Here is an 8,567-nt window from a genome sequence, read left to right as displayed (position 1 = left end):
ATCTCAAAGTACAACAGTCAAAGTCTTCCACTCATGGGGCACACTAAGTTAGCTCAATCAGTCACTTATTCAGCAATCAATTACTAACTTTCATTAATCACTAAGTATAATCATTAGAAAATACACAGACCTTCCACCTCTAGGTCACTAGTAAATTTACAATTCCTCAGTCAGTATACAGTATCGAAGTAAAGTCTTCTTTCAGCTTGACTTGGGGTGGTCTATCAGATTGCCTGGATCCCCTTCCATGGTCCAAGCTCTTACCTGAATCCCCCAAGCAGTCACCTGGATTCAGAGGCAGACAGCAGCCAGGTCCTTGTCCAGTTCTCCGGTAGTCCCTGCTCCATATTGGAGCTCACAGGGTCCAGTCCATCTCAAATCCTTCACAATTTCTATTTCCAGGAATTCAAGGCTCAACCAAGACACAAACAGACAACAGCTCAGCATCCTGGTCATGCTTCCTCAGTCTTTTGCAGCTCGTTCAAAAAATCAGAATCACCTTATCCAGCTGGGACGTGGGGGTGTTCTGGGCTCCTGGGCTCCTCTTTAGAAGAAGCTCCACCACCACAAGTTGTCAGGAAATTCTGACTCAGTTCTAGATTCTCATTTCCCTTCTGTAGCTGCTCTGCCTCCAGATGCTGGTCCCAAGAAATTCTAACTGTCCCTTCCTGGGGCTTTTCCTTATATACACACAGCATTAGCTTCCTGTTTCAGCCAACCCCTTCCTGTTATGTCAGCAACAGGAGACAGGAGTTCATACCTTCCATTTCCCCAACAAAGGCTTGATCACTTACTAAGTGCTAAATACCTGCTACCTTTGCCAACATGAAGGTATGTTCAAATTCAAATTAATTATCATTACATCTCTACATGTCCAATCTGTTGCCAAATCTTAATATTTAGATTTGGCAACAGATTTTATATAAAATATTGTACACACACATACACACATACACGTATGTTATATATATATCCATGGATAGTACATACGTGTAATATATCACTATATGTTTCTGAATATAGTATAATATAGTATATACGTGTTTATTGTTTCATGAGTGTTATAAAAGCCAGTCAATAAGAATTCATCCACTGCTTACTATTTGTCAGATAAGGGCAGACACATGGTGGGGGTGGATGGAATAGGGTCTGAAGTCAGGAAGACTTGAGTTCAAGTTTGGCCTTATACTAGCAGTGGGACCATGGACAAGTCACTTACCCTGTTTGCCTGAGTTCCCTCATTTGTAAAACGAGCTGGAGAAGGAAATGGTGGATCTTTCAGATGTCTTTGCCAAGAAAACCCCAAATGGGATTATGGAGAGTCAGATATGACTGAAATGACTGAACAACAACAATTCTAACAATTGAGGCAAGGAGTGATAAATGCCTAAAGTGGGGTCATTACTGTGTAAGTAGAACAAATTTGCGTGGCATCTATATGAGAGATCCTGTGAAAGTAGAAATGGTTAGATTTGGCAACAGACAAACAGGGTAAGAGTTAGTAACTTTTCTTTCATCTTAATAAAAATCAGGGACATAAATCCAGTTATCTTGATTTAAGCATATTTAGCACATGATATTTTTCAGAAGTTTTACTTGGAGCAGAGGTAGCCTAAGTCATGACCAAGCAAAATGTCATTGCAGGGCTTAGATGTCAAAAATCACAGACAAATCTGCATAGTGCTCTCACATCAAAATGTTCCTATCACTACTCCAACTTAAGACACATTTTAATGTCAAAATAATTTTCTTATTTTCATTTTTACTTTTTTCTGCTACTTAAACAGTAGCTTCTCTTTTTGAATTATCTAAAGATTTTTAAAGTGTTTCCTTTACAATATGACCTTCTAATATCACCTCCTACAAGAGACCTTTCCTGGTTCACACAGTGCTAATGCCTCCTTTAACCCCCCCAATTATTTTGTATTTAATTCATGTATATTAAAAATAGATAAGTAAAAGGTAATTTGAAGAGTACAAATAGTTTCCACTTCATGGAAGAATATTTTGAAGCTGTAAAAAGATAAATGATTTGCCTATGGTTGCATTGCTAAGTGGGTAAGTGTCTCAGTTAGGATTTGAACTGAAGTTATTGATGCTAAGGTTTTAGGTATTAATGCTTTAAGGTATTAATGCTCTTTCCTGCATGTTACATTTTCTGCATATAACAAGAAAACCTATTTCAGTTTACTATGGTTCTCTGTTGTTTTTCCTCTTTCTCTGTTTCCCTCCTTTTCTGATGGTATTTTTTTTCTTATTTACTCTCTTCTGCTTCCTGTTTTGAGTATTTACTAATGAAATAGACCTCCATTTTGGGGGGCATCTTTTTTGGTGTCATTGGTGGTCACCATGATCAGTTTCCTACCTTGATCTCTTTTCAGGCCTGAATGACCTCTACAGCTTCTACAAGTCATCACAAAGCACCATACTCTTGGTATGATGAGTATTTTGATTATTAGAGTTTTGAATAATAAAAAAAATTATATTTAGCATTGATTAGTAAAAATAATTCTATTGTATCTTATATCCATATTTACTTCATTCATTGCTTACCACAGTTTTACCAATAGAAGACATAATATAATATGTCTTTAACCAAAATTTACCCTTTACCCAAAAATGCTGAAATGAAAAATTTCAGAGCCATTAAAAATGCATTACCTGATATCTGATGTGCTGTTACCTTGATATATCTTGGCTGGACCTTTGAGTGTCTCAAATTGCATCCCTGAAATAAAGACCAGTTCTGATGATGGGCACTAAGGAGACCTGCACTAGCAAAAATGGTTACATGTTAGGTTTAAATTGGCACAGTGGTCCCCTGATCCTGAAGGTAGGTAATTTTTTGTTCATCTTTGGGTCTTTGATTAACTCAAGGGATATTTGGCTCTCAGTATAGAGTGTAGTGATAGTTATAGATTCTATATAACCTGGACTCATTTAGCTACTAAATACCATCAAAAACCTTGGAAGATGGACATATATAATACTGTGAGGTATATAGGGATATCTAATCCAGAATCCTTGGAGGGTTAGTAGGTTAGTTACGTAAACTTTGTTTCCATTTTGTCTCTACAAAGAGGGAAATTGGTGCTCAGATAGCATTCCTCACAATCATTTTTTTTGAAATTTATACCTTTAAAAAATGTCATTGTAAGAGACCATGCCATTCGGGGGCAGGGGGAAGGGGCAACATAATATAATAGAAAGAACCAGAAATGTCAGCTTTTCTTTTTATGACCTCTGCAACTGGGCAAATCACCTTATTTCTCTGGGTCTCAGTTTCATCTTTTTGTAAAATGAGGGTGTTGAACTAAATGACTTCTAATGACCTTTCTAGCTCTGAATCTGTGATTCTGGTATGTTTCAAAGAAACCACATGTTTAGTGGGCAATCCCTGGGAGTTCCTTTAAACTGTGTTTTAGAGGAAAGGAGTCAGATGAGGTGAGTTCTTTTTTTTCCATTCTCTATTTAAAATTTTTTTTAATGATGTAACATTTTAAAATCAAGCAACATATCCATTTGGGGAGAAGCAGCATGGCCTAGAAAAGAGAGGGTTAGATTTTGGATAAGGAAAACTGGGTTCAAGTCCTTCCTGTAATGCATAAAAATCCCATGACCATGGACAAGTCATTGGAACCTTCAAGGTCCCAGACAACTCTCTTAAGACTAAGTATTAGATGGATGAGTTGCTGAACTGCATTAGAGATAGGAGTTTCTACCTTAAGGATTCCCTTCTAAAGGATCTATATGTACAAAAACACTGATAGAAGATCCCATTGTTACGACAAAGTATTGGAAATCAAGATGATTCTATTCATTGGAGAATGGCTGAACAGCACTGTGATCTCCTAGTTTTTCTCATTTTACTTTACATCAGTTCATACAATTCTTGCAACGTTTTTCTGAAACCACCCCCTTTGTCCTTTCTTATAGCACAGTTGTACATGGTATTATATCACAATCATAATCTACAACTCCTTTAGCCATTGCACAATTAATGAGCATCCCTTCAATTTCCAAATCCTTGCCACCACAAAAAGACCTGCTATAAACGCTTCTATACATACAGGTCCTCTTCCCTTTTCTTTGTTTTCTTTGGGAGGCAGACCCAAATTGGTATTGCTGGGTCAAAGGCTATATACACACAATTTCAGCTTATTCGTCTACCTATTTTCTTTCATCCCATCCAACATCTGTCATTTCTGATAGATGTGGGATGGTACCTCACTGTGATTTTAATTTGCATTTCTCTAATCAATAGATGAGGTGAGTTCTAGTAACGATTCAGTCTTTGGATTATTTTGACTTAGTCAAACCTTAATCTTTTTAAGCCTCATTTCCCAGCAGCCTAAAATGGAGGAGGTGAGCCATATAATCTCAAAAGTTTCCTCTTCTAACATGTTTATATTATGCTTTGTGCAGAAGCTGTGGTTATTCCAGGTAGGTTTAATGAACACACTAGCTACATTCCTTATGGTTTCTTCTAGGTTTTCATTACCTCTTAAAGGAAGATGTTTGTCTCTAGTTTATATAACTCCACGCAGACAGCTAGGAGATAGGGTTCATTTACTATCCGCCTATGGCTCCTGACCTTGAATTGTGCCTTAGTTTCCCTATATCTTTAAAAGCAAAGGTAATATTTACCTTTGGAGTGATTGCAGAAATTAATTTGATAATATTTATTAAAGATTTTGAACTCCTCAGTGTAAGATTCTGTACAAATGCAGGATATTATTATAATCTTTGCATGTATTTCTTTAGTGCCTAGTGCCACGTACAACTTGCCAACTACCTCATATTGCTGTTGTGAGGATTAAGAAGATAATATCTGTAAAGCACTTTGAGCTCTTTGGAAACAGGGTGCTGTTTAAATACAAGAGAGTATGATTATTATTAACCCAATACATTCTATTGCCACCTCTGCACTGTCTTTCATTGATAGTAGATTAGAATGGCTGATCAAATTCACACTGAACTAAAACAGCAGTGTAACATTAAGCTGCTTTTGGAAATAGGATTTTAAATATATATGTTCTTCTTGAATTGAAAATTGAAATGTCATTTGAATCTAGGCTCTTAAGCAAACACGTTTCAATTCTGAATTATTTTGGTTACACTTAACATAAAAGGATGTGATTAAAATCCTCAGATTCTGGTTTAAGAAACTTGATGTTTTGCAGAAACATACACCATTTGGAAGGAAAGGTAATAAAGTGAGATAGAAAGTCATTTTTGTAGCTTTGTGACAAGACTAGATTTAACTGTTTTCATTCAAGAATTTCCTAAATCAGCAGTACATCAGCAACATAAGATTGGATTTATGTTTCATAAAAAGCTTATAAATATTTATATATCCCCAATAAATATGATTTCCTTTTATCTAGAATTTTGATCATCTTAGTGTGTACAATGAACATGGTGCATCCTTGGGAGAGAAGCGGACCAAGTGAAAAGGATTATCAATAAGCAACGAATTTAGATTATATTTAGGGAAGAATCAGACTTAAGTTAGATTCATAAAGAATTTCAAATGGTGGATTTAGGTGAAAGGTCCTATGCCATACATTTAGGTCCTTTCATATAAGAACTGGTTCTGTGGAATACAACTTAGAAGAAGGAGGAGGATGAGGAGGAGGAAGAGGAGACATCCACTCTTCCATGTCAAATCAAGTCAGTTCTAATTACTTGTTCATCAAGCACAAAGTATAGATGAATTTGTTTTTATTATGCTTTTGGTGGATAGGGGTGACAACAGTACTAATCAGCTGATTACTGCATTGGTCATATTTGTCAGTCTTTGTAACTATAGTCTCCCTGTAGGCAATGAGCTAGAAAAAAAGAAAATACCTGTTAAGTTCCATATCTTCTGATGCTATTATTCTATAACAATCTAAAAGGTGCCAGTCAGGCTACCAGTGACTGAGACATTATGATTTGTACAGTGAAAATCATCTGTTTCTATCACTTCTAAGAGTTAAAAAAAATAGGAACTAAAAACAGAAATGACTATAGTGACACTCTACTACTCTTTCCTGAATCCCTTACAATCTGGTTTCCACCTAGCAAAACACCTTAGCACTGGGCGCAGTGTGTGGCCCATAGTAGACACATAATAAGTGCTTATTGCTTACTTGATTGTTTAACACAGTGGCATCATACTCAAATAGAAAGAGGATCACAAAACTATGCATAAGGATCCCTGCAGTGCATAGTGATTTAGAAATCTATTTATTAACATTACATATGTTCTATTTTTATCTTATTAATTATTCATAATTAATATAGAATATTTTATAAACTACAATATAATATATAATTAACTATTTTAAAAAATTGCCGTCATATATTTTAATCTATTTCAGATCATACTTGGGAGTGTTGTGGGTCATGTTTGACATCTTTGGATAACACACCACTTAGTAGACTCCTCTTCTTTCCATTCATTAATTAATGATCATCATTTCCAAGACATAGCCATCATTCTCTCTGTAGGTGTCACCCCTACATGCTCATCCTTATCTGCTTACCTGGCTCTGCTAGTTAGAAGAGGGATGACAGTGAGGTATAATGAAAAAGGCAATTGACTAGGAATTAGGAGACCTCGAAGATTCTGATGCTCTCTGGTTGTAGAGCTTCAGAAAGGTCACTTTAATTCTGAATATCTGTTTCCTTATCTACCAAATAAATTATTTTTGTTGAGTCACTTCAGTCATGTCTGACTCTTTGTGACTCCCTTTGGGATTTTCTTGGCAAAGATACTGGAATGGCATGCCATTTCCTTCTCCAAATCATTTTATAGATGAGGAAACTGAGGCAAACAGGGTTAAAGTGACTTGTCCAGGATCATACAGCTTATAAGTTTCTGAGTTCAGATTTGAATTTGTGTCTTCCTGATCCAAAGAACCATCTAGCTGCCCTTGTCAAATGAAGGGGTTGGATTAAAATGATCTCTAATTCCTATGATCCCCTCATTTCCAAATGTATATGTTTTACCTCAATCTTTCTTAAGTTTCACATCTGGGTTGTCAATTCTTCTCAAGTGGGAAATGTCTCATTTATCTTTATATTTCCTAATACAGTCACCTATATATTGTTAATACTTACTGTAAGAAAGGTTTCTTCATGAATGAATATTTCCAGTTGCCTATGTTTTTTGGGAAAGGTTTTTGATCAATGCTTTTAATTATTAACCTGAGCTATAGCTGATCTACTGCTAGCTCTAAAAAGTTTGGAAGATGGGCAAAGGCTTCTTAGATACCTTTAAGATGCCTTTATTCCCTTTTAGATAGAACTAAACCTTTGTACTGTCACTTCCTGAGCTTCAGGCTAAAATTCCTGAAACTTTTGACCTATTCAGATCAAGTTCTGGTATTTCTCTATTCTTAAATAATGGTTAGTGCCTGAATGCTTGAAAGGAAAACAAAGTCTCTGCCCTTCAGATAATGGCCTACATATATTTAATTAAGATAGAGCTAAACCTATAAGCCACCATCTAGAATCTATTAATTTGGGGAAAATGATCACACTCAGGCTTTATTTAAATTAATTCCTAAGAGTATTCAGCTTCATTCTTGTAAACAACCTGAAACCTACATGATTTTTGAATGTATTTGCTAGGAGAGTTTTTAAAAAGCCCCAAACATAGCAAATTGCTTCATATCATGTACAGGACACTGAAATGATCTAATTCTTTGCTGTCCACTTCGTTGAATTCAGGAGGGATTTGTGAACTGTAATCAGGCCAGATGAGTAATATTTCTTCCCAGTCCACCCTTAACCTTGGAATCAGTTTCTAAAAACTCATCCCAAGTATAGGGGACATCTAAGAAGGAAGTCTCTTTAACCTGAGTGTGTTTCCATTGCAAATATAGGTGGGACATGCCTCACTGTCTGCTAGGTTCTCTGCTCATTTGCCACTCTTGCCACTTCTATAGTGGCCATATGTCTTCTTCATCTGGTACTGCTCAACACTGTCTGTAGCTGCCATCTGTTGCTACTGCTGCTGCTTTTGACATCTAATCTATAGGCAGTTCCTTGGAACCACCTTGGTTAGACATTTTTCATACTGCAGAAGCTCTTCTCTCTCCCAAGGACTCTGGTTCAGTGCTTCCTGTCATGTGCTTTTGGGTACATCACATGGACAAATTTCCTTCTCCATATTTTGGCACCATTCTGCTGCAGCATATCCCTGCCTCTTTCCTCCCTTCCCCCTTCTCCTATCATACCGCTTGTCAAAAATGGAACCAAAAAGCAAAAAAAAAAAAAAAGCAGGAAAGATTCATGGACCTGCATAACCAATGTAATGGAACTTTGAACATTCTAGAAAAATTATTTACTGCACAGGAAACAATTAGTGCGGAAGAACAACATGCTAATAACCATGTTGTATTATTTTTCTCAAGAGGGAAAAGGAACAAGAAATATTCTGGCTCACCTGGAGCCAGAAGTTACTCTTCTTACCTATTTCAAACTCTTTTCCCTTATTCCTTTCCTTTATTCTTCTAAAGGAAATAGGTCCAAGTTCCTGGCACTGATTTTATGGAACTTTAAAGAAGTCACAGACT

This window comes from Petaurus breviceps, unplaced genomic scaffold (genome assembly GCF_028583685.1).
Source record: "Petaurus breviceps papuanus isolate PSGF00001 unplaced genomic scaffold, PetGlider_PUasm1.0 38, whole genome shotgun sequence".
NCBI lineage: Eukaryota > Metazoa > Chordata > Mammalia > Diprotodontia > Petauridae > Petaurus > Petaurus breviceps.
The sequence above is the reverse complement of the archived record's forward strand: the minus strand, read 5'-3'. Positions refer to the sequence as shown.